We start from the raw sequence: 25,433 nt of genomic DNA, 5'->3' as shown, positions 1-25,433 counted from the left end.
CCATTTGAAGCAAATAAAAGAGTCTCTATCACCCCATCCTACTCCTTACACTGGTTAATAGAATTCAGAACTAGAATTTCCCAACACTTACACTTCCTGCCCTTTGATTTCAGAATAATTTGAACGTGAAAATATCCACCTCAATTTGTTTAAAATGCTGGATGCTTGTTTGCACTGTTGTTTTCTCGAGGAAGACAGTCAGTAATCATTTGAGTTGCTGCCACTGCTTTTTCTGGGCCAGTTACAAAAGATAGGAAGCTGACAGTAGACAAGAAGAAACCTGTTTTTAATCATCATGCTTTGTTGCAACCTGATGAGCAGTAAGCAGTTGAGTGCCATATTTAGCCAGGTCCTTTCCCTGTTCTTTAAAAAGCTTATGGCTTCATCCTCATTTGTAAAGTCTCAGCACGCTTCCTTCTTTTACAACCTTTTGTGCAAACTGCAATGGAAAAGCTACCTCATGGCACTTTATATAACTTTCGTCCTCTCAGGGGTTTTGCCATCTCTAACATTTTGGCTTTTGAACCAAAGATCCACCTTATGCTTAGTCTCCTTAGTTTTTTTTGTTTGTTTTTTTTTAATTCCAACTTGTTTCTCCAGAAGAGGGCTACTCTCTCTACTTACATGTTGAAAACACTGTTTTAACATTAATTTTCAAGTTAAATATTGGCTCAAAGTTGCAGACGAGCTCTGCAAGTTTTCTAAAGATTTGCAGATCAAGCCAGAGAAGTAGAGTCTGGTTTGCTTTTGTGGAGAAAGTGATACAGACAAACTTGGAAATTACTACTTAGTTAAAGATTCCAAATCCCAAATCTTACTGAAAATATTTGGAGCTTGAATTCCATTTTTCTCCCCATCTAAGAAAAAGTTGGTATTAAAAGCCTATTTGTAAACCTCCTAATATTTCTCAGTCATCAAATATCTTTTCCAAAACAGCATTCTGATCAGTATAATGCAAATGAATCACCAATTAAATTCCACCCAAGATATTCCTGTATTAAAATTCAAAGGAGAGTGCTTGGCAAACTGCATTTTATGATCTGCCAAACCCCAAACATTTGAAAACAAATAATAACTCTACAATGTTTTGCCAAGCCCCAAAAAACCAATCACCACCCGTCTTTCAGAATATCTTCATGTTTCTGAACGCCTTCTATTTAGGCTTCATAGTTTAAGTCTTTCAGTGTCAAAGGTCAAGAACCACCAACCAGAGAATTAATGAAACTGAAGCTCTAGGTAAATAAACTTCGAACTCCTAAGCTCTGTTAGAAAGATTCACACATACTTCATCTGTTGAGAGAAGATTTTTTTTTTTCCATTCAAAGAGCATTTTAGCCTTAAGATTACCTTTAATTCAGCAAGGATCACCTACATTCTGACTCTTGTGGTTATTAGAGCAAATCATGGGGTGTTGAGAACTTGGCTTCCTCCATCTTAATAAAACAGTTCAAGTCCAAGAGGCAGTTAATCCCTGGAAGGCTTTGTGATCCCAATCCCTGACATGTTTGATAAATATGGAAATTGTAAAATGTTCTGACTTGTTAAAATTTTTCAGCCTATTTAACGTGCTCTTTGGCCCCAACAGGCAGAAAGTGCTGACTTGGCATGCCTAGGAGCCTCCATCGCCTTCTCTATTGTGTATACATTGACAACCCCTGAAGCATAAATAAGTCACACTTCACAAAGAAATGTTTATTCTACACTTTAAGAGGGACTCTCCTTTTCTCAAGGAAACAAAAGTATGGCAGAGGGGAGGGAAGAAGGGTGTGTACAAAAAAATGTGGCAAAAGGAAAAAAACCTCAATTCTAAATGATTGCAAAATTGAAGACCATAAAAATAAAATCTGGGTTCGGGAGAGGTGTGTCTATAGTTGGTTAATAAACAAATCTTTGAGTCTGAAATTACTATGGTTAAGAAACAATTATTTCTCTTTGTTTCTTGCTTTGCAAAATGTAATGCATAATATAGTTTTCTTTCAGTACCTCCTATAATTCAAATGAGTTAACTCCCCTTTAATGCTATTCAAAGTTAAGAAAACGAAATACAATTATGACCTGTATCTGGCCACCAGTGAGCAAGAAAGCAAGCTCTAGTCTCATGAATAGGCCCAACTTCTACTCATCTCAAATAACCAATCATCTTGGCGATTGAATAAACAACTACATAAATATCAAGAAAAAGGGCCTGTAACTGTACAAACAGGGGCAGTGTTTAGAAACCCTGCAGGCATAGGATTCAAAGGGAAACTCTATGAAGAAACCACAAAGACTGAAGACGCACTGGAATACTTCAGAATCTAAAGCCAGCTACATTCATCAGTCATAGACATACTGATAATCCCAGATCCAACCATCAAATTCCCAACACCTTCACCATTTCCAGATTGTCTTTATGAGGTCTCTTAAGGCTGCTGCTTATATGAAACCTACAATTATGAGAGCAAGAGCAAAAGTGAGAAGCAGAAGCATGCATGGTAGGACGGAAACAGGCCTCACGGATGCAGAGGTAGGCACATCTTAGCAGAAAGAAAAGCAAGCAGTAAAATAGCTGAGTGGCAAGAACTGGAGAGAGAAGGAAAGAAGCCAAGAGTCAGGATGGCATACATACTATTAAAACCATCCTGGAAGAATTGAGAATTAGCTGTAGACTTGCGAACAGTTCTCAGGGCTTATAGGTTTGAGACAGGCAGGAAAAGCACAACCAGGTCATTCCAAAGGACAAGAACTTGCTCTGTGGCTGCCGAGGAAGGAAACAAGGATAGACGAGTGAAAATGTTGACCCTCAGCCTAGTCTTGGTACCCCAATTAAGGCAAGTGGACAAATGATGACTTTAGGAGAGAAAAATAATCAAAATGATTGAGAATATTATCTCCTACCTTCCCATCAACACCAAATTTCTCAAAAATAGTTGTAGCTCAGAACAGCACAGCATGAAGCAAATAACACTGCATAGAGAAAAGGAGACCAGCCCAACCAACGATCAAGTCATCCATTTTCTCTTACGGGAGGCAGAACGCCCAAAATTCTAGTTCTGTGCTTCTCAAACTTTAATGTACATGAGAATCACCTGGAGGAGCTTGTTAAAATGCAGATTCTGATTCAGAAGGTCTGGAGTGGGTCCAGAGATTTTGCATTTCCAGCAAGCTCCCAGGTGATACCAATGCTGCTGCGAGGAACAAGGGTTAGTATGGATCTTGGTCAGGTAAGTTTTAGTTTGCCTTATGACCTTGCAGAAGTTACTTAACTTCTCTGAATTCTCAGTTTTCTCATTTATTAAATAGAGATATCAGTGCTTAACTCATAACATTGATGTGAGGAATCAACAAAACTATTTAGCCTAATGCCCAGTTATTACCATCGCTAGCACAATATTTCCTAGAGATGGTACACATAGCATTGGTGGTACAAGGAAAAACTTTTTAAAATTATGATTGTTAGACAATATTTTAATAGGTATTAGAAAAAAACATAACTGTCACCTTAAACCTAAGATTTCATGAGTACTATCACTTAGGATAAAGCTAACTTTAAAAGAAAAAGTCAATTTAAAAAATTACTAAGTAAATAAAAGTATAAGAAGCACATAGGTATGACAAAAATAAAAAGGATGATATTCAACTGACTAAAGTTTGGGAAACATCAATTAAAGCAGGTTTAACAAGTTCGTTGAAGGCAAGGGCTTGACCAGATTATCCTATTATAAGGAGCATGTGTGTGATACAGTGCTAAGCACATTTCAATACCTTCTGGTCTTTCAAGTCTTAGAAGCCACACTTTAACCAAATAATATTCATACTCATAGATATAGGATAACTATGCTATCACGAACCATCAAGCTATCCACAAGATTACGGAAAACAACTTCTGTTGAATACAGCTATTTTCCTCTTTGATACTTAAATTAACCAATCTAAACTACCTACCAACAGTGGGTAAACAATACGATTATTCCCCCAAGAAAAGGAAAGCTATGATTTCACAGATCCCTTATTATGATATTTCTTTTACCACAAAAGTTTTGTAAGGTAATTTGTGGTCAAAGGGATGTGAATAATTGAATACTTTATAATCGAATTTGTCATACCCTTTAATAGCAACCTTTAGAGCAAACAGGAAATCTGGGGTCAAATATGATTGGAAAAGACACATGTTGTGAGCAGCATGGTTTTCAAAAGAGAACTATAAAAAGTTTCTTGATGTATGTAGCATTTGATGTCTGATATACTGGAAGCAACATATCATACTTACAATTCTATAGAAGGCTGAAGATTTTGTTCTAGTTAATGAATAAAAAGAAAGTGAACACAGACTTATGTCAGAGCTTCACTCATTCATTTGTCCACGATGTGAACCACTTCTTCAGTGAATTGGATAACAGTTTTGAAACACTGTACTAAAAGAATATTTTCTCAAGTTTTTTGTTATTCATAGCATAATGGTTATAGGCATGACACACTTCTAAGTTTAATATGCTTTATTAACATTTTCTCCATCATTTTAAGTCTAGACAATTAACAAAACAATAAATCAAGCCCTGATTTGTTGTGTTTGCTGAGTTCCATGATATTAATAGTTCTATCATGGCTGATTTGAAGCTGTCAACATGGTGTCAGTGAACACACAGTTGTGAAGAGACGGACAGTAATTATATACCACTATAAAGTATTTCCAATACAGATGACAAGAGATACAAATAACCTCAAGAGCATAGATAATAATAAAATGTAGTAAAAAATAGTTATGAAGTATTAAGTTTCGAGTACTTCTTATTTTTGTTTTTAAATAATTGTACTTTCAGTCGGGCATGGTGGCTCATGCCTGTAATCCTAGCACTCTGGGCGGCCGAGGCAGGCGGATCATTTGAGCTCAGGAGTTTGAGACCAGCCTGAGCAAGAGCAAGACCCCATCTCTACTAAAAAACTAGAAAAAAAATAGCTAGGCAACTAAAAATAGAAAAAAAATTAGCCAGGCATGGTGGTGCAAGCCTGTAGTCCCAGCTACTCGGGAGGCTGAGGCAGAAGGATCGCTTGAGCCCAGGAGTTTGAGGTTGCTGTGAGCTAGGATGATGCCACGGCACTCTAGCCCAGGCAACAGAGTAAGACTCTGTCTCAAAAAAATAAATAAATAAATAAATAAATGTACTTTTATATAGTTTAATTTTTACTGATAACTAGCCCACAAAACTTCTAAAAATTTAATCATTAGATCTTGGGAGCTGGTAGGAGCTGGCTCCAGCACATCATTGGCCATGAACCACATCCCACACATTGTTGCTAATACCACCAGATTTACATACCAATTTTGAGTTTTCTAAGTTAAAATCTCTTGCATAAATGTGGTAAATTTTGTGTGTTAAAGAAACAACAAAAATAAACCTGCAGATATTATAATACAATTTGTATATTTTACATAGCCATGTTTGTAGTTAACAATGGAAAACTTATGAAATATATCTGTACTAAAGCCTTGAAGCAATCAAATAATAAAGCACCTTTGCATCTTGTGGGGCGGCGGTGGTGGGGGGCAGTGCAGAATGTGGGCAATAGATATTTGGGGAGAAAAAAGACATCAAGCTAAGAATAAAGATATCTGCACTGATTTTCACAAATAAAACTGGTCAGAAAAACTTCATTTGTTAAGGGAACCAAAAATAAAAGAATGGCTACTTATAATTGAATCATAAAGATTCTTTCTATGAGACAAACAGCTACCACAATATAAATGCTTTAGATGTCATCATTACATGCCAATACCAACTTTTTAATTTGTAAAAGATAAAAGAGGAAATTAGAAACAAATCCAAAGCTATTTCACTAATCCCTCTAGCCAAAGCAAACTACTCAGAGAATTAGAGAACTTATTCCACAAAATAGTCATTTATGATGTTAACTAGTACTTTGAAAGACTTTCAAACACAAATCTGTATCGCCTTGGTAAATCTTTGAAAAACTAAAAGCAGTTAAGTTTGACTTAGTCCCTTGGAAAAGTTCAGTTAACCAGTTTATATTAAAAGGATGAAAATTCAACTACCTTCTCCTTGCTGAAAAATATGCTTGTGTGAATGACTTTCCAAAACCTACTGTAAAATTCTATGGAATTGTTTATTTCAAAAGTAAGTCTTCAAAGCTCAGAGAAATGTACAGCACACACATTGTTTATCTCTACAAGACGGAGCATATGGAAAAATTTACAACTGTCAAGTGTTATTACACTGCAAAACAAACGTGGAAGAACACAACGGGATAAATATAGTGAAGACTCGTTCACAAATTGGAAATGCTGGAGGCACATGAAAGATTTTACAAAAATTGCAATGTTTAAGACATTGGCAGGACAGTGCTGTTAACCTGTGCTTTGTAAGAAGATTGTACACAATAGTTCAACTGTTCCCTTTGAATTATAGCACAGGTTTAGGCATGCAGGTTAATTTGAGAGGCAGCCCTTTAAGAAAAGAAAGAAGAAAAACAATTCCTGTCTTGTGTTAAAAATTCCAATATGCATTATGGATACTAAAAAAAAAAAAAAGCAAAACAACTAAAATTATCAAATGAAATAACCACGAAGTGATAAATATCCAAAACAGAATATACTTACTTGAAAAGTTACTTTAAAAATATTTATTATAAGGTAAACAAGTTAGTTTTTAAAAACTTTATAACAGTATAGCTTAATGAATTAAGTCAATTTTTAAATTTAATACATTTTACAGTGACTTGAGGTTAAAAAAAGGGCACTAAACACTACATTTTAAAATGTAGAATTTTGTAGTTATCTCCCCAAATCCTCTCTTTCAATTTGGTCTAGTATTGGAATATATATTATTTCAAAAGTTTAGTTTTCATACATAAAACTTCAAGAAAAAAATGTCCCCCCAAATTCTCAATATCAGCAGTGCCCTGAAGAAAAATTCTTTCTAAGTCAAGTATAAAGACAAAAGTAATTCTCAGGAAATAAAAGCACTCTAACCAAAGCTCACATGTACTAAATGCAGAGGCTGAAATAAGACTTGGATGTTCTTTCTATTTTCTTCAGTCCTCCAGTCATTACTTTAACAGGCAAAGAATAACTACACAGCAAAACTCTGACGGGAGCACATACTTTCCACACACCCTAAATGTCAAAAGCCTGTTTAGAGAAAGGCCAAACAGTCTACCGCATCTTAGACATAAGGGCCAGAATTAGGAGATGTTTCTGACTAAGGAGTCTATTTCTGCCTCTACCACTGCCTCATTTTGTAACCTAGGCAAAGAGATTTATCTGTTCCTCACTTGGCTTTAAAAACAAAGATGGAGACACATAACTTCTACTTAGCTCCCTAGAATATTGTGAGGCTACAAATAAGTAATGCCCATAAAAGCTTCGATCTCTTCAGAAAAAAAAAAACAAATGAATTCTAACATAGGCAGGAGAGGTTTTAGAGATTACTGAGAGACCAATGGTGGTCAAGATGGAACACAAGGAACAGATAAACCACCAATCAGAGGAAAATGTCTGTTGGCCCTTCTTATTTATTTTCCAGGTGAAAATGGTCTTTGAAGCTAAGCCCATAAACTGCCATCTAGATCATACCCAACTTCTCCTTCTGTAACCTCCACTTAAGATGCCATCACCACACATTATAACTTCTCAATAGGTAAGAGACAACTAGAAGAACTAGACTCATGATTAGAAAACCAAAGAAAAAAATCAGCATGCTTGATTTCTAGGCCTGGCTTCTGACATTTTTTTAAAAATGAGGAATTGGAAAGTTAGTATAAAAAAATAGATTTCAGGCCTCTTCATAGTCCCATCCGCCTCTTTCATGAAAAGTAATCAATATGGCTGCCAAGATTTCTTGGTGGGAAAATGATTTTGTAAGATGAAACAACTGTACTTAACTGAAACTTAATTTTTGGATAGATGCCAGAATTTGCATTTAAGTTATTAAGGACTGGTGTACAGTATTTTCAATTAAATCTTCATTTTAAAGGCTCTCATGTCTGTAATACATATAATTTCTATGTATTAACTATTGAATGTATAATGATAGCAATAGTTGACTTCTTATTTTCCCTAGATGTTTGATTCATAATAGCTACAAATTTCAAATGCCAGATAATTACTAACATATGACAACAGAGCAGCATTTAGAGGATGTATTGAACACAAGTGATGAAATGGAGAAACTGCTCTGATTGCTATTCCCTGTCGAACTGTGGATATATTTTCCCAATAGAAAAGGGTTATAAATGGCAACTAGAATCAACTTTCTGGAGTGTTAAAGTTGTAAAATAGTAATAAGGAGAGCATTTCCTTGTGTATTAGTACTTAATAATGGTGAGATTAATGTTATATTTTCTTATTTTCACATCTCACTCAAGAACGTAATCCAGGATATGTTAATTTGTGAGAAAATAATTCTTCACTTTTTAAAGATCTGAATTAATTTTCCTTGTATTAGTTGATGTTTTCACAGAGTATTTGAGCTTATACATAAAGCAAAACAGCTCATTTTTGAACACTGTAAAACTGACATCCTGCCAATCTTCCAAACAAGTACCTTAAGTTATTTTTAAAAAGAGAAGAAAAGAAAAAAGTCAGACTCTGAAAATAAGAGATATAACAATCAAATCTGTACAGATTAATTTATATAAGATAAAAAAACTGGGTAAATTAAATTAATCAGAGTCTGAAAGAACCAGAGATCATCTTGCAACCAGAAAGCAGATCTTTTCCCAATACGGATTTAGAATATATTTAATTTTGGAAGCCCAAAATTAATTCCCTTCAGTCTTAACCTCCTCTTACTTCTGCTTGAAATCCAAGAGGCGTCATGATACATTTGCCTAACCTGCAACATCAGACATCCCAAGCTCTTCAGATGAATCCTCCAGGTTCTCTGGGTATAGACAATTACCAGAAAAAAAAAAATTTGAAAAAATGGAATGGCTTACTATTTTGCCCTAAAGCAGCGGTCCCCAACCTTTCTGGCACCACCGAACAGTTTCATGGAAGACAATTTTCTCCATTGGAGGGGTGTGGGGTGGCAGAGCTCTGTGGCCTGGTCCCTAACAGGCTGCAGACTGCAGGTGACTTGGGGACCCCAGTCCTACCCGACTTTTGCTTTGGGAACTTCATTACCCAGTCCATACAACCTTCCTCTGGGGAACTTTAAAACAAGAGATTTACTTTTTTTGCTAAGAGTGATATCTGTATCTGCCTGAAACTGTGTACAAGAGATATCTATTATTTAATTAACTCTATTTGATGTCAATTTTATTTCAAATGAGGTTATATAAATAAACTATCTTTTCGACATTCTTGTTGTAGGCTTAAGAAGGCAATAATCCTTACTGATCTAAAAACAAAAGTATACTCTGTTCTGGGTCAAATAAGAGTTTAGACAAATCCTATCTTCCACTGGTATGAAAGCCAGTAATTTCAAGATTAGGAATATTTCTAACTGTTTTTCTGATCCAAGGCACACAAAATATGAACAAAATCTCCTCCAAACTACATTAACAAATAGTGGTCACATAAGAAAGACAAGGAAAACTAATGTATAGTGATTCATTTGTATCTCAGATTTATTAAAAAAAAAAAAAGACTTCTTTCTTAGAAACAACACAAACACAATTACTATTAATATCAACTGCCTTCCAGAATCTTTCATTAATAAACTTGAAGAAAATGCAACTTAACTAGCAGGTTATATTCATCCAGCTCTTCCCAGAACATTCATTTTTCCCTGGGGATGATTCAGCCCCATAACCTACTTCAGCTCAGTGGTGACTGGGAAGAAAAGGATCATTAATCCATCAACAGTTTCCCCTTGAGCAATCTCCATGCACTGATGGGAGGGGCCGTAAAGTGGCCAAAACAGTGTAAGCCACATACCTCTGCCCTCCTAGTGCTTTCTATTTAGCTAGTTGGAGAACCAGACAACTCAGTGGGTTTCATTATCTTTTAGGATGCACTGAATTGCAAATTGTATGATTTATCACAACTTATAGATGAAAAACTGCACAAAATGATCCATGTAAATGTCATCCAAATACAGCTGGAAGACTGAATGAAAATTGGCAAAAGTGCTGATATTAAGAGGCACTTTATACTCAAAAGCATCCAAGTAGGAAAAAAAAAAGATCTAGTGTTTGTACAAAATAAAAACAAATATTAAAAGATATAAAAACAAGGGAATGTGTGAAGATAAAGAAATAAGAACAGCAAGGTTTGAAACATGGTGGACAATGTGGACCCGCAACAAACTACCAACACCATAGAGGAGCCCCTTGATCTTTTCAGGCTCAGTCTGGATGAGCAAATTTATGTGAAAATGAGAAATGACCGAGAACTTCGAGGCAGATTACATGCTTATGATCAACATTTAAATATCATATTGGGAAATGTGGAAGAAACTGTGACTACTATAGAAATTGATGAAGGAACATATTAAGAGATATATAAATCAACGAAACGGAACATTCCAATGCTATTTGTCCAGGGAGATGGTGTCGTCCTGGTTGCCCTCCATTGAGAGTTGGCTGAAACAATGGCTTTCTCCTGAAGGAGATTTTGTACAATTGCCTCTTTAAATGTATAAGACATTCAAAAGAGAAATCTGCATACATTTTGATATTAAGAAATGACCCAAGGATTCTTCCACTTCTGAAATGAGTTAATTTGTAGATAACTCACAACTTTTTAAGCTAAATGTCATTTTTATTTTTCTCTAATACTTCCAATAAATGTCATCACCAAAGTGCAGGAAAAAAAGAAAAAGAAATAAGAACATGTGTTGAAAAGCAGCATTATTATTTTCCACATTTACTTATGTTTAAGGAAATATTCAAAGCTAAATACAGGAAGAATACCATATGTAGCCCTAAGTCCTAACATATGTTGTTATATAGGATGGTTTTTCTCCTGCCCGAATTAATTATTTAACAACAACATTCAACAAAATTTTACTGAGTAGTATAGGCCAGGCACTGCACTAGAGAACAAAAAGGATATAACATCTGCCTTCCGGGATCTTGGGAGGAGACAAGGAACTGTAAAGTGTACCAAACACTATGATGACAAAGTAATATGGAATAGACCAGAGGGACACCTAGCCTAAGGGAAGGTCACTTAAGGAAGTAAAGTTTAGGTCAAAACCAGAGGCTACGTAGGAATTACACAAAGAGGGATCATGAAAGAAGCAGAGGAACAGAATATGAAAAAGCTCAGAGTCAAGAGAAAGCTGAATAAAACAGGAAGAAATTAAATTCAATAGAGCATGGACAGGGGACCAGTGGTACAACGTAAAGCTGAAGAGTCAGGGCCTGATCAAGAAGAGCTCTGCTCTAAGAATAAAAAGAAGTCACTGGAATATTTAGAAAGGGGAATAACAATATCAGCTTTGCATTTTTTAGAAGAGCACTCTAGCTACAGTGTGGAGTGTGGAATAGTGTGGCAAAGGGGTGAATGGTTGAAGGTTATTGTCACAATCCTGTGAGAGATGATAGTGCCTTGGACTTTGGAATGGTGGCATCCAAAGACAAATGCAAGTACAAAAATTTAGGAACTATTTAAGAGGTAGAATTATTAGAACTCTGATGATGGAATGTAAGGAGGGCAAAAGAAGGAGACAAGGGCCTCCACCAGGTTTCTGACTTGAACTATGGGCGATGAAGTCACTGGAGGCAGAACAGACTTGGAGAGGGAGGAGTGGGAAAGTATTGAGATTAGACATAAAATTTTAAATGCTTGGGAAGCCAGCCTGATGTGGGTTCCAAAATGAATAGAAGGTAAAAAGTGAAGAATAGCTGTGATTGGGAACACAGAGGTAGACTGCTAAATACGTAGTTCAAGTAGAACAATTTTTCAAGATGAGAGACATTTAATAATGTTAGGAGCCAGTAGAAAGGGAGGTAAAAATAACATAAGGACCTTTCTTTTGAGTGCTTATTATGTATGACCCACAGTGCTTAGCACTTTAAAGATATTATCTCTTTAATCTTCATAACAACCCTATGGCATAGGTATTATTTTCAACTAACACATGAAGAAACTGACGCTGAGAAATATTATATGATTTGTCCAAAATTTTATAGTAACAGACCTCAAATTTGAATCTAAGTATGCCTGATTGCAAAGTCCACACTCATAACGGATTTAGGACAGAGAAAGAATCAGAGAAAAATCAAAATCCCTCTAAAGTGGACAAGGATGGGACCCAAAGCTTTAGGAAAAAAACAAAAACCTTTTCTTTTAAAACAGAAGGGATGGGCCGGGCACGGTGGCTCACACCTATAATCCTAGCACTCCAGGAGGCCGAGGCGGGAGGATCTCTCGAGGTCAGGAGTTCGAGACCAGCCTGAACGAGAGCGAGATCCCATCTCTACTAAAAATAGAAAGAAATTAGCTGGACAACTAAAAATGCATATAGAAAAAATTAGCCAGCATGGTGGCGCATGCCTGTAGTCTCAGCTACTCGGGAGGCTGAGGCAGAAGGATTGCTTGAGCCCAGGAGTTTGAGGTTGCTGTGAGCTAGGCTGACACCATGGCACTCTAGCCCGGGCAAAAGAGTGAGACTCTGTCTCAAAAAAAAAAAAAAACAGAAGGGATGAAGGGAAAAAATTTAAAAAAACGTGAAGTTTACAGTTTTGATGGCAGATGAGGAGGGAATTTTCCATCTGAAGATTTCTGTTTTTCCCATTGACTTAGAAGTAGTCATTTGCTGAGTACCAAGACAGAATTGATATGTGAGATGTTTGAGAAGAGTGGGGAGTAATTGAAATTGTCATTCATTCACAAACCAATATTATTCAGTGCCTTCTACGTGTTGGATACTATTCTAGGCACTGGGTTACAGCAGTAAAAACTGAAAGGTAAGTTTCCTGTTCATGTGATACTTAAGTTTTTGTAGGAGAACATTTAAAATGAAAAATAAATAAGATAATTTCACATTGTGATATTGTAATAAGGGAAATTAAGCAGGGTAATGGGATTGAGAGTGTTCTGTGAGAACTACTATATGTGAGGTGCTCCAGAAAAGATCTGCATGAGGCAATGGGCATGAGCTGAAACTGGAAGAAGTTGTCCCATGTGAAGTACGTTGGCGTGAAGAATAGCTAAGGAGTTATTTAGGAAATAAAACAATATTATTATTTATTGTTCTTATTCAGGGTAATGCTGAGAGGCCAGATGAGGTGGGTGCCCATGAATTTACAGTGGCATTACTCTGCTTCACTCTATAATTTTCTCCAAATGAACTCAGCAGCTCCAGAGCAATCACAGAAAAAGCCAAGTCACTGATGGTTGGGAACGTACCAGGTGGGTATGAATGATGATGGTGCACAAGTGCTTAATTAGCTAACAAGAGAGACATTAGAGTTATAGCCCATGGAATTTAAACTGAAGAGAAAGATAATGAGGAACTTGTTCCATAAAAATTGCAAGTCTCCATAAGGATAAAGATTTAGTATGTAAGCTGGAAAGAAAGAGAAATTATAACCGGAGAGATAAACATCTGAATTTCAGAAGAGAGGTAAAAGTGGATAGAAAATTAGCATAAAATAAAAAGGTATCAAAGTTACAGTTTAAAAAAAATGAAAAGTCAAGGGTATTGGAAGAAAAATGAGAAAAAATGGATGTACAAGTAAAGACATACCTTGTTTTATTGCACTCTGCTTTATTATGTTTTTCAGATACTGCATTTTTTTACAAATGGAAGGTTCGTGGCAACCGTGTGTCCAGCTAGTCTGCCAGCACCATTTTTCCAACAACATGTGTTTATTTTTTGATTCTGTGTCACATTTTGGTAATTCTCACAAGATGTCAAACTTTTTCATCATCATTTTTTCTGTTATAGTGATCTGTGATCACTGATCTTTGATGTTACTATTATAATTATTTTGAGGCACCATCAACCACACCATGTAAGACAGCAAACTTAATCAATAAATGGTGTGTATGTTCTGATTGTTCCATCAACTGGCCATTCCCCCGTCTCTCTCCCTCTCCTCCAGCCTCCTTATTCCCTGAGACATGACAATATTGAAATTAGGCCAAGTAATAACCCTACAATGACCTGTAAGTGTTAAAGGGAAAGGAAGACTCACATTTCTCACTTTAAATCAAAAGTTAGAAACAATTAAGTTTAGTGAGGAAAGCATGTGAAAGCCAAGATAGGCTGAAAGCTACGCCTCTTAGACCAAACAGTTAGCCAAGATGTGAATGTAAAAGAAAAGAGCTTCAAGGAAATTAAGTGTACTACTCCAATGAACACATAAATAAGAAGGTGAAACAGCCTTATTGCTGATAGAGTTTTAGTGTTCTGCATAGAAAACCAAACCAGCCACAACATATTCCCTCAAGCCAAAGTCTAATCCAGAGCAAGGCTCTAACACTTTTTAATTCTACGAAGGCTGAGAGAGATGAAGAAGCTGTAGAAGAAAAGTTGGAAGCTAGCAGAGGTTGGTTCACAAGGTTTAAGAAGCCACCTCCATAACATAAAAGTGCAAGGTAATGCAGCAAGTGCTGATATAAAAGCTGCTGCAAGATATCTAGAAGATCTAGCTAAGATCATTAATGAAGGCAGCCACATTAAATAATATATTTTCCATGTAGATAAAACAGCCTTACATTGGAAGAAGATGCCATCTTGGACTTTCAGAGCTAGAGAGGAAAAGTTAATGCCTGGCTTCTGAGCTTCAAAGATAGGCTGACTCTCTTAGTAGGAGCTAATGTAGCTACTGACTTTAAGTTGAAGCCAATGTACATTTACCATTCCAAAAATCCTAGGGTCCTTAAGAATTATGCAAAATCTACTCTGCCTATGCTCCAGAAATGGAACAACAAAGCCTAGATGATAGCACATCTCTTTACACTGAATATTTGTGGCCCACTGTTGAAACCTACTACTCAGAAAAAAAAGATTCCATTCAAAATATTACTGCTCATTGACAATGCAACTGGTCACCCAAGAGCTCTGATGGAGATGGACAAGGAGATTAATGTTATTTTCATGCCCGCTAAAACAACATCCACTCTGCAGCCTATGGGTCAAGGAGTAATTTCAACTTTTAAGTCTTCTTATTTAAAAAATACATTTTGTAAGGCTATAGCTACCATAGATAGTGACTCCTCTGATGGATCTGAGCAAAGTAAATTGAAAACCTTCTGGAAAGGATTCACCATTTTAGATGTCATCAGAACATTCACGATTCATGGGAAGAAGTCAAAATATCAACATTAACAGACATTTGGAAGAAGTTGATTCCAGCACTCATGGATGACTTTGAGGAGTTCAAAATTTCAGAAGAAGTAACTACAGATGTGTTAGAAATAGCAACAGAACTAGAATTAGAAGTAGAACCTGATGATGTGACTGAATTGCTGCTATCACATAATAAAACTTGATTGGATGAGGTCTTGCTTCTATGGATGAGCAGAGAAAGTGGTTTCTTAAGACGGATACTACTCCTGATAAAGACATTGTGAACACTGCTGAAATGAAAACAAACGATTTAGAATACTGCATAAACTTAGTTGATAAAGCAGCAGCCGGGTTTGAGAGGACTGACTACAATTTTGAAAGAAGTGCTACTGCGGGTAAAATGCTCTCAAATAGCATCTCATGCTACAGAGAATTCTTTCATGAAAGGAAGATTTAACTGATTCAAGAGTCAATCAACAAACTTCATTGTTGTTTATTTTAAGAAACTGCAGCTAGGCAAGGTGGCTTATACCTGTAATCCAAGCACTTTGAGAGGCTGAGGCAGGAGGATTGCTTGAACCCAGGAGTTAAAGACCAGCCTGGGCAACACAGTGAGATCCTGCCTCTAGAAAAATATTAAAAATTAGCCAGGCATGGTGGCATGCACATGTGGTTCCAGCTACTCAGGAGGCTGAGGCAGGAGGATTGCTTGTGCCCAGGAATTTGAGGTTGCAGTGAGCTATTATGATGCCACTGCACTCTAGCCTGGACAACAGAGTGAGACTTTACCTCAAAATAAATAAATAAATAATAGAAAGAAAGAAAGAAATTTCCAGAGCCATCCCAACCTTGAACAACAACCACTCTGACCAGCATCAACACAGAGGTAAGACTCTCCACCAGCAAAAAGATTATGACTCACTGAAGAATCAGATGATCATTAGCACTTTTTAGCAATAAATATTTTTAAATTAAGGTATATACATTGTTTTAGACATAATGCTACTGTACATCCAGTAGACTACAGTATAGTGTAAATATAACTTTCATACACACTGGGAAACCAAAATATTTGTGTGACTCGCTTTATGGCAATATTTGCTTTATTGCAATATTCACTTTATCATGGTGGTCTGGCACCAAACACACAGTATCTCCAAGGTATGCCTATAAAGAAGACAGAGTAAAGTGCAGGGGAGTTGGGGGGAAAACTGTCAATGACAGCACAGAAAAGAAAGAACAGTTAGTTTAGCGAGGTACCAAAAGCATCTTCAAAGAGGCTGAGTATTTTTAGGAGTTGAAAAGAATCACGGTCTAAAAGTGGCAGGGAGGACAATAATTCTGTGACAATGAAGGTGTGCAAAAATGATGAGCATCCTGGCTGTGGGGTAAGCAGCATCTCTGAGGAGAGCCAAACCTCCAATCAAAAAGGAACCTTCCTGAGAGTGGTCTAGCAATGCCAAAATGCCAGACATGCCTGCCACCACTAGCATCTGATCCCTGTGTGAAGCAACCATTTCCCAGGGTGTGATGTTCTCCATCTATGCTTCTCTTTTGCCCTGATTCCTCTAATATGACATTAACTTAGTTGGGAAGGAATCCAAGAGAACCACTAGTCTGGAATAAACATCCCGTAGACAAATAAAAAAAATTATATGTGAAAAGAAAAAGCAAAGCTGCCATGTCGACATCAGAATAGTAAAGCAGTTTATTTAGAGAGTCATTTCAACAAGGCAGACACAGTGTAAGGACCCAGGGGGGGTTTTAGTTTCCACCATCTGGTTATTTCCCCAGGTCCTCTGCCATGCATCACAAAGCTCTCTGTGAATCCACTTAAAAAGGAAAGGGCTAACACTCCTGTTTATTTGTTTCAACATTCCCCTCAATAAAAGGTGGCACATCCAAAAAATAAAATAAATATTCAGCCACAAAAATCATGCTGCAAAAATATATTTATTTACACGGAAAACTGTTCTCTTTTCATTGTTGAATATAAAAAGAAGATTATAAAATAATATGTTGAGTATTATCTGATGCAGTAAAATATACATAAAATTTACCATTTTAACCATTTTTAAATGTATAGTTCAGTAGCATTCTATACATTCACATTGTTGTGCAACCATCGCCACCGTCCATCTCCAGAACTTTTTCATCATCCCAAACTGAAACTCTATACGTTACATACAATGAATTTTTACACAGTAACAGAAAACATCTGAATAGGTGTTCACCAAAAATGTTAATGATGGACAGTTCAATTTAGGCAATTTTTTTCTACTTTCTAGTCCTCTATATTTCCTAATTTTTTCTAAAAGGAAGTATATTTCTAGTGTAATTTTAAAAATAATTTTAAGTGATTTTTTAAAAATACAGGACAGTTCAAACATTCAAAAAGAAAAAGAACCCCATAAGACTGGGACCATGCTCATGACCTTATTTAGATCTGGACTGGTAACTAAAATATATTCCATGAATGATCTCAAGAAACTTGAATTTTCTATGTATTTTCTAGAATGAAAAAAATGCCAACACATTATCAATTACCTAATAAATATTACAACATTTAAAATAAAAGTGGTTACTGCAGCACAGATGACCAATTGCCCCCCACTGCCCACTTTCCCCTTCTTCCTAGCAACAAGAACCCCAATACTTATCTGGGTACATTGATGTCCAGCCAAAAGACAATTATGTCCTGGTTGTCATTCTTGCAGTTAGTTGTGGCCATGTGATTAAATTTTGCCAAAGAGAAAGTGCTATGTGTAACTTCCCAGAAATGTCCTTAAAGGGAAGGAGCACACTCTTGGTCTTCTCTCCTTCCTGCTACCTGTAATACTGATGCAACAGCTGAAGCTCTAGCAGCCATCTTGAACAATATGACAACATGCTAAGGCCAAGGTACAAATAAAATAGATGTCTCCTTTTTTGTTATATGCAGTCATCTTATTTTTTTTTTTAAGAGACAGAGTCTCACTCTGTCGCCCATATAGTAGTGTGGTGGCGTGATCATAGCTCACTGCAGCCTGGAACTCCTTGGGCCTCCCAAAGTGCTGGGATTACAGGCATGAGCCACCACGCCCAGCCCATCCTAATCCTAATTGATACAATTACAGTGTCCCTCGATATATGCAGGGGATTGGTTCCAGGACCCCTTTGTATATCAAAATTCCCTCAAACTCAAGTCCCACAGTCAACCCTCCCCTATACCCGGGTTTCATATCCCAGGAATACTGTATTTTCTTTTGTTGTTGTTAATGTTTTGTGGGGGTTTTTTGCACATGCACATTGTGTGTAAAGGAAATGTTGTGTTTAACAAGTTAGTCTGAACTGCCTTTTGTTCCTCCTGAGACCAGTCTCACTATGTTGTCCAGGCTGGTCTCCAACTCCTGGGCACAAGCAATCCTACTGCCTCAGCCTCCCAAGAAAGTTTGTCACAAAACTAAATTCTAATTAATAGTATTTGGCAGGAATACTGTATTTTCAATACAGTATTCTTAATAGTCCAGCAGGAATACTGTATTTTTTATCTATGTTTGATTGAAAAAAATTTGAGTATAAGTGGACCCACACAATTCAAACCCATTGTTGTTCAAGGGTCAACTGTACCAACGAAATCATTTTCCTTCCTAGTATGTCTTATATTCAGTCCTATGTTTGCCAATAATGATCATAAAAAGAATACCAATAGAAATTAGTAAATAATAAAGATGACCAATTCACAACCTTCTTCCTATTTGAATTCTCTATAGAATTTGCCACTGTCAATCATTCATTCTAACATTCTGAAACTCTTTTCTCCACTGAGGCAGTACTCTGTAGGTTTGCTTCTATCTCTTTATTCGCTCCTTTTCAGTTTTCTTAAAAGTCTCCTTTATAATGTGGCAATTTCTCTAAACTGTTTTGACTGAGACTTATTTTTTTTTTTTTCTTTTTTTGAGACAGAGTCTCACTCTGTTGCCCTGGCTAGAGTGAGTGCCGTGGCATCAGCCTAGCTCACAGCAACCTCAAACTCCTGGGCTCAAGTGATCCTACTGCCTCAGCCTCCCAAGTAGCTGGGACTACAGGCATGTGCCACCATGCCCGGTTAATTTTTCTATATATTTTTAGTTGTCCAATTAATTTCTTTCTATTTTTAGTAGAGACGGGGTCTCGCTCTTGCTCAGGCTGGTTTCGAACTCCTGAGCTCAAACAATCTGCCCGCCTTGGCCTCCCAGAGAGCTAGGATTACAGGCGTGAGCCACCGCACCCGGCCGACCGAGACTTATTTTTATTTTACTTTATTTTTTGTATGTGTTTAATGGCTACTTCAGTAATCAGCCATTTAAATTTTCCCTGAAGCAGTCATCTACTCAATTATTACTAAATGTGTAATAACTAACCATTTATTGAATGCTTATTACCTGCCAGGAACATTATATATTTTATCTTTAATCCTCTCAGCAACTCTACAAAATAGGGATTATTATATTCATTTCTGAGATGGGTCTGAGGCCCAAAGAATAATTATTCAAAGTCTCATAGCTGGAAAGCTGAAGAATCATACTTTGACCTCAGCTTATTTACCCCAAAGCTGATTTACCCATTCTGTATAATCCATGACACACACAAGTCTCTGACCTCAAGGAGTTTATGGTGTTTTAAAGAGACAATCCAGACACATAAAAAGCTGAATAATTCAAAAGGTTAACAATAGTACATGACAAAAACACAAAGAAACAAAAAGAAGTACTAGGAGTTCCTAGGAGGGAAAGATCACTGAGTTCAAGAGATCATGGAATGCTTCAATTTCTCCTCCATAAAAATATAGAGTATTACTTTAAAAACCAAATCCTTGTTGAAACCCATCCACACCAAATAAATAAAGTGATAAGAGATATTACAACCTTGGAATAAGGGTAAAACCTTAATAGAACTTGCTTTGACATTTAAATTAGTACTTTAAGAAAGTCATTAAAAAAAGCATTTTCCTCTACAAGGTATGACTTCAGTGATTTGTTTCATCAGTTCTTAATCTTTAGGGAGAAAATTACACAGAAGCTTACCTTGTCTAAATTGTCTACTAAAGTTAACCAGTTATTGACTAAAAAGGGACAGGAAAAATAGTTAAAAATATTTTCTGGAAATGTGTGAAATTAGATTATCTGCTTATACTTGAAGATAATTTGAAAAAGCCTGAGAAATTTCTCACGAAGTAAGATGAGCTATAAATGGTCAAATGAAATTTTAAAATGCATAGGTTAGACAGGAATGTGGAAACACACAAGACCCAGACTCAATTTTAGAAAAATATACCTTCAATTTTCTTAAAGTGACATGCTGTTTAATTATCTAAGCAGTTTTTAAAATAGGTAATTCTGTAGTTAAAATTATTTTTTAATGTAGGATATTTTTATAAAAATTCAAAATTGTCCATGAAAATCTAGTATATAAAATCTGAAGGCAAACATGAATTCAGTATTTATCTGTAAAAAGTAAATTCAATCTGTATATGTTCTATTAGTTGTTAGAGGAAAATATTCAATTTCTAAAATAGATTTATTTTGATAATACCTTTTAATTCAACAAAAATTATAACTATTAATTAGAATTTGGCTTTGTGACAAAAATGCTATTATATTTTCATTATATACATAAAATATGCTTATTATAGGAAATTTAGAAGATGAAGAAAAGGATAAGGAACAAAGCCATGTCCTTACCGTCTCCAAACACTGACATTTCCTCATTAGCATATTTATATTTTCTTAAATTTTAATAATTATACATAAATTAGATATTTAGCATTCTTTCTTTTTTCTTTTTCATTTAACCTTATAGCATTTTCCCGTGTTATAAAGCCTTCAAAGAAGTCACTCTTAATTCTAGAAAACATTCCAATTAATTTACTTAACCACAATTGACTTTAAACAATTAGGTTCCTTCCAACTTTTTGCTATTATTAATAATGCTATGATGAACGTCTTTGTGCTTTTTATGATTTGCAGATAATTTCCTTAGCATAGATTCTAGCAGTGAAATTACTAGCTGAAGTCACACAGTCAGTAAACAGCAGGGCCTGGATAAAAAAGATATGTGAGTCAGCTTGTACTGGTTCATAAGGGCTGATTGTCAAATTTTCAGGAATTTTCTAAGCCAGTTGTTTAACAAAGCCATCATTAAAAGTTAAAGTTTATAAATACACAATTAAATTTTATTAAAACAAAGATAAAAAATACTCAAACCTCATTGTTTGTTAATTATGTTACTACATATTACTATTATCTTTGCTCTTAGGGTTACTTATGTCTATTGTATCTAATTGATGGGAATACTACATAATGGTGTTCCACTGCACATCTCTTGCCAACTCCATATGCAGCGATGTCATGTGAAGGGCCTGACAGGTCAGGGTGGGAGTATTCATATCAAGGAAAATAGAAAATGCTACAAACTGGGGCTTTTTAATCCCAGAGAATCCCAGATAATTATTCTGATTAGTCAGTCGGTGAGCTATACATGTATCTTGTTTATTTCACCCTCGAACTGCCTATTTTTCTACCTATTAATGCCTTTAAAAAGCCCTTAAGAAGATGGAGGCAGAGGTTGATATCTAAGCATTTTAATCAGTTTTGCTGTTTGAGTTGCTCAGTAAATGTTTATGCAGCATTTGCAAGTGTTGAGTGGGTGTCAGTGATACAGAAATGTTTAAGTCTTCAAGTAAAGTGGATGAGATAGGAATAATTATTTAACAAGCTAGAAAATGATAACTGCTGTAAGATAAAATGATATAGGGATGCCAAGAAAGGAGAGGTTATTTCCTGCTAAAGAATTTTAAAAGGTCCATAAATGATAAGGCATGTTTAGATGAACAAATGGTGTCAGAGAAAAGTGAAATAATTGTTTAAGGCTATCAAAAACTCCATCTTTGGCCAGGCATGGTGGCTCACGCCTGTAATCCTAGCACTCTGGGAGGCCGAGGCAGGAGGATTGCTTGAGGTCAAGAGTTCAAGACCAGCCTGAGCAAGAGCGAGACCTTAGTCTTTACAAAAAACAGAGTTAGCCAGGTATGGTGGTGCACACCTGAAGTCCCACCTACTTGGGAGGCTGAGGCAGGAGGATCCCCTGAGCCCAGGAGTTTGAGGTTGCAGTGAGTTATGATGATGCCACCGCACTCTAGGGATTACAGAGGGAGACTTTGCCTCAAAAACACAAAAACAAAAACAACCCCCCATTTTCTTCTTTTCATAGCACTTTGGCATATCTGCTTTCTAACATATATCACTCCTTCTCTATGTCGTAATGACTATAATATACCTCTACTTTCCCTCATTATTACTACTCATAACTCCAGAGTATTCATCTTTGTATCCCCATCATAGCAGGTATTCGAAAAATTGTGTCTTTAATGAGTGAGTGAAAGACTGGATTAATGAATAAGAGTTCATATTTAAGAGTTTACAATGTGCTAAACATTGTCTTAAGCACTTTACATATATTTAATCATTTAATTTTCATAACACTATGACGTAGATGCTATTTATACCACTGAGATAACTCAGCCATTTTACACACAAGCAAACTGAGTCACAGAGTGATAAAGTAACTAGTCCAAGATTATACTAATGGCAGGGGGGCTGGGTTATAAATCCAGTCAGTCTAACTCCAGAGCCCCTGCTCTTCACCATTCCATCACACTACTTCTCAAATAAATGAAGCATGTCCCCCGCCGCACCATATGGTCTGTAGGTTAGGGTTTGGCATTTTCAAATAAATGAGTGAGCAGTAGACAAGATAGTACCAAATCCACATGCTTCTTTTTTTTTTCTTTTGCATTACATTCTTAACAATATTTCCAAGTCGAAAAGAAATAACACATCCCTCTAAATTATGTATTCCAGTCAATGTAATCAGTTCATTCACATTTAGAGTACTACGGGTCTCTATCTTAGATCACTAAATTTAAATAAATAAAATGAGTCTCAGATTTGGCAAGTTTTGATCATGTAAATTTCTCCATGTACTCCCAATTAAATATAGTTTTTAAAGAATACCCCCCAAATTTTCCAACTAGAAAGAAAAATATCATTTAAATATTCAAAAAGGATGCTAGACACTCCATTTGAGTTTTGACAATCCAACAAGAACACCCTTTTCTTATCTGTGTACCTTGTACTTGCTATACATTCATATGTAGAGACTAGGAGATATAGTGCAACTGTGTCACAAATGTACCAGGGTAAAAGTCACTTTGGCCCACCCTTAAAATAGCACTACTGGGTTGTAAGAGACAAAGAAGATTGAAAAGCCTCTAAGCAACTTGGTCAGAGACTGATAAATCTCCAAAGCAGAATCAACAAATGCAAAAGAAAAAAAGAGAAACAGGGCTTGAAATATGTCTAACAATCATTCATGCAAAGTTATGTTTCTCCATGAACTGTTAATCAAAAAAAGAAAGAAAGAAAAGAAAGAGATGGAGGAAAAAAGCAATCTTTGTCCCTGATAAAATATCTTAATAATAATAAAGATTTTAAAATAACCCAAATTACTAACCTTATCAATAAACAGTTCTGATTTCAATACCAACAAAGGAAAAGATAGCCATTAGGTAAGATTATCACACCAAGACAAAGATATTATATTTATTTTCATAAAAGGATGCAGAATCAATTTATCAAGTTTGGTAAGTCAGTCCAACATTATTATCACATAAAATATTATTCATAACTTATGTCTTCATTTGGGTACTGCTTCATAACGAAATTCTGACTTAGTTACCACATCCCAGCTACAAGAATATGTAAGATGGAATCTTAGAGGCCTGACCTTTGCACTCATTTAAGAATTACTTAATAGAAACTACACCTCTCTTAAATCCATTCTGACATGATTTGTACAGGAAATATAAATTTGCATTTGAAATATTTTTAAATGTTTTATAATACTATACAAGTTTTGTCTATAATACTATACAAATATCACAGTAAATTCTTTGTTGTCCATTGAGGTCAGAGAAAGCTGTATTCTAGTTAACCCAATATTCTGATCCAATTTCCTCATCCATAAAATAAGACTGTTATGGATCAAATGAATTAATATTTGTGAAGTACTTAGACTAGTACCCAACATATAGATTAAATGTTATATAAGTGATTATTAAATAAAGTAATATGATTGTGGTAGATTGTATTTCCAAAAATGGCTTCAGCCATATTTCTGGTACCACATGCTCTTCTAGAATCTTGCCACTTTCCATCAAATGGTAGAGTCTATTTTTCTCCCCTTGAACCTAGGTAGATTCATGATTATTCTGACCAACAATGAAATGATGTTCTGTGTCTTCCAAGGCTATGTCATAGAAAGGATACAGCATCTGCCTATCTTTCTCTTTTTGAAATGCTTGCTCTGAAGAGCCCAGACACCCCTACTTTTTAGGAAGCCCAAACTAGTCCATTTGGAGAGATCACATAGAGAGACCCATGTGGAGAAGAACTGGGGTTAACAGTCAGCAGCAATTGCCAGACATGAATGAATGAATAATTACAGCTCCTAGCCTTTGAGTTTTCTAGCCTCAGACACTGTGGAACTAAGAGAAGCCATCCATGCTGTACCCTGTCCCAAATCCTGACCCACAGAATCTGTGACCATAATAAATGATTGTTTTGTTCTGGCTTTTTTTGGAGACAGGGTCTTACTCTGTTATCCATGCTGGAGTGCAATCATGGCTCACTGCAGCCTCAAACTTCTGGGCTAAAAGCAATCCTCCACCTCAGCTTCCCAAGTAGCCGGGAGTATAGGCACATGCCATGATACCAGGCTAACTTTTTTTTTATTTTTAGAGACAGAGTCTTGCTATGTTGCCTAGGCTGGTCTCAAACTATTGGCCTCAAGTGATCCTCCCACCTCAGCCTCCTGAGTAGCTGGGAATAACTGATCGTTTTATGTCACCAAGTTTTAAGGTAATTTGTTACATAGCCATAGGAGCAGAAACAATAAAACTGCTGCACTTAAAATTTGCATTGCAACCAAAATCAAAAAGATTTTAAAGTGACTTACAAAATTAAACATAACACAAATAGGGCATAGAAAAAACAGGAAAAAAGACACACAAAACAAAGTAGAAACAACTGTCAGGCATTTGACATATAATTATAACAATACCAACAGCTAACAGTTATTGTCCTCCATGTGTAAAAGGCATTACAAAAAGCCATGATTTAATGTGCCTAACAACTCTATAAGGATTCTGGTATTATCTCTCTTTTATAT

At 36.0% G+C, this 25,433-nt stretch overlaps 1 protein-coding gene and 1 pseudogene across 1 annotated transcript in view; one reads left to right on the top strand and one right to left on the bottom strand.

Moving 5' to 3' along the window:
• Positions 1-25,433, bottom strand: part of RAD51B (RAD51 paralog B) — a 540,789-nt gene that overhangs the window by 383,752 nt on the left and 131,604 nt on the right. The window lies entirely within an intron of this gene.
• LOC105819924 lies at positions 10,221-10,528 on the top strand (annotated as a pseudogene).

This window comes from Propithecus coquereli, unplaced genomic scaffold (assembly GCF_000956105.1).
Source record: "Propithecus coquereli isolate 6110/MARCELLA unplaced genomic scaffold, Pcoq_1.0 Scaffold5, whole genome shotgun sequence".
Taxonomy (NCBI): domain Eukaryota; kingdom Metazoa; phylum Chordata; class Mammalia; order Primates; family Indriidae; genus Propithecus; species Propithecus coquereli.
This window is presented reverse-complemented; position numbering and strand designations above follow the sequence as displayed.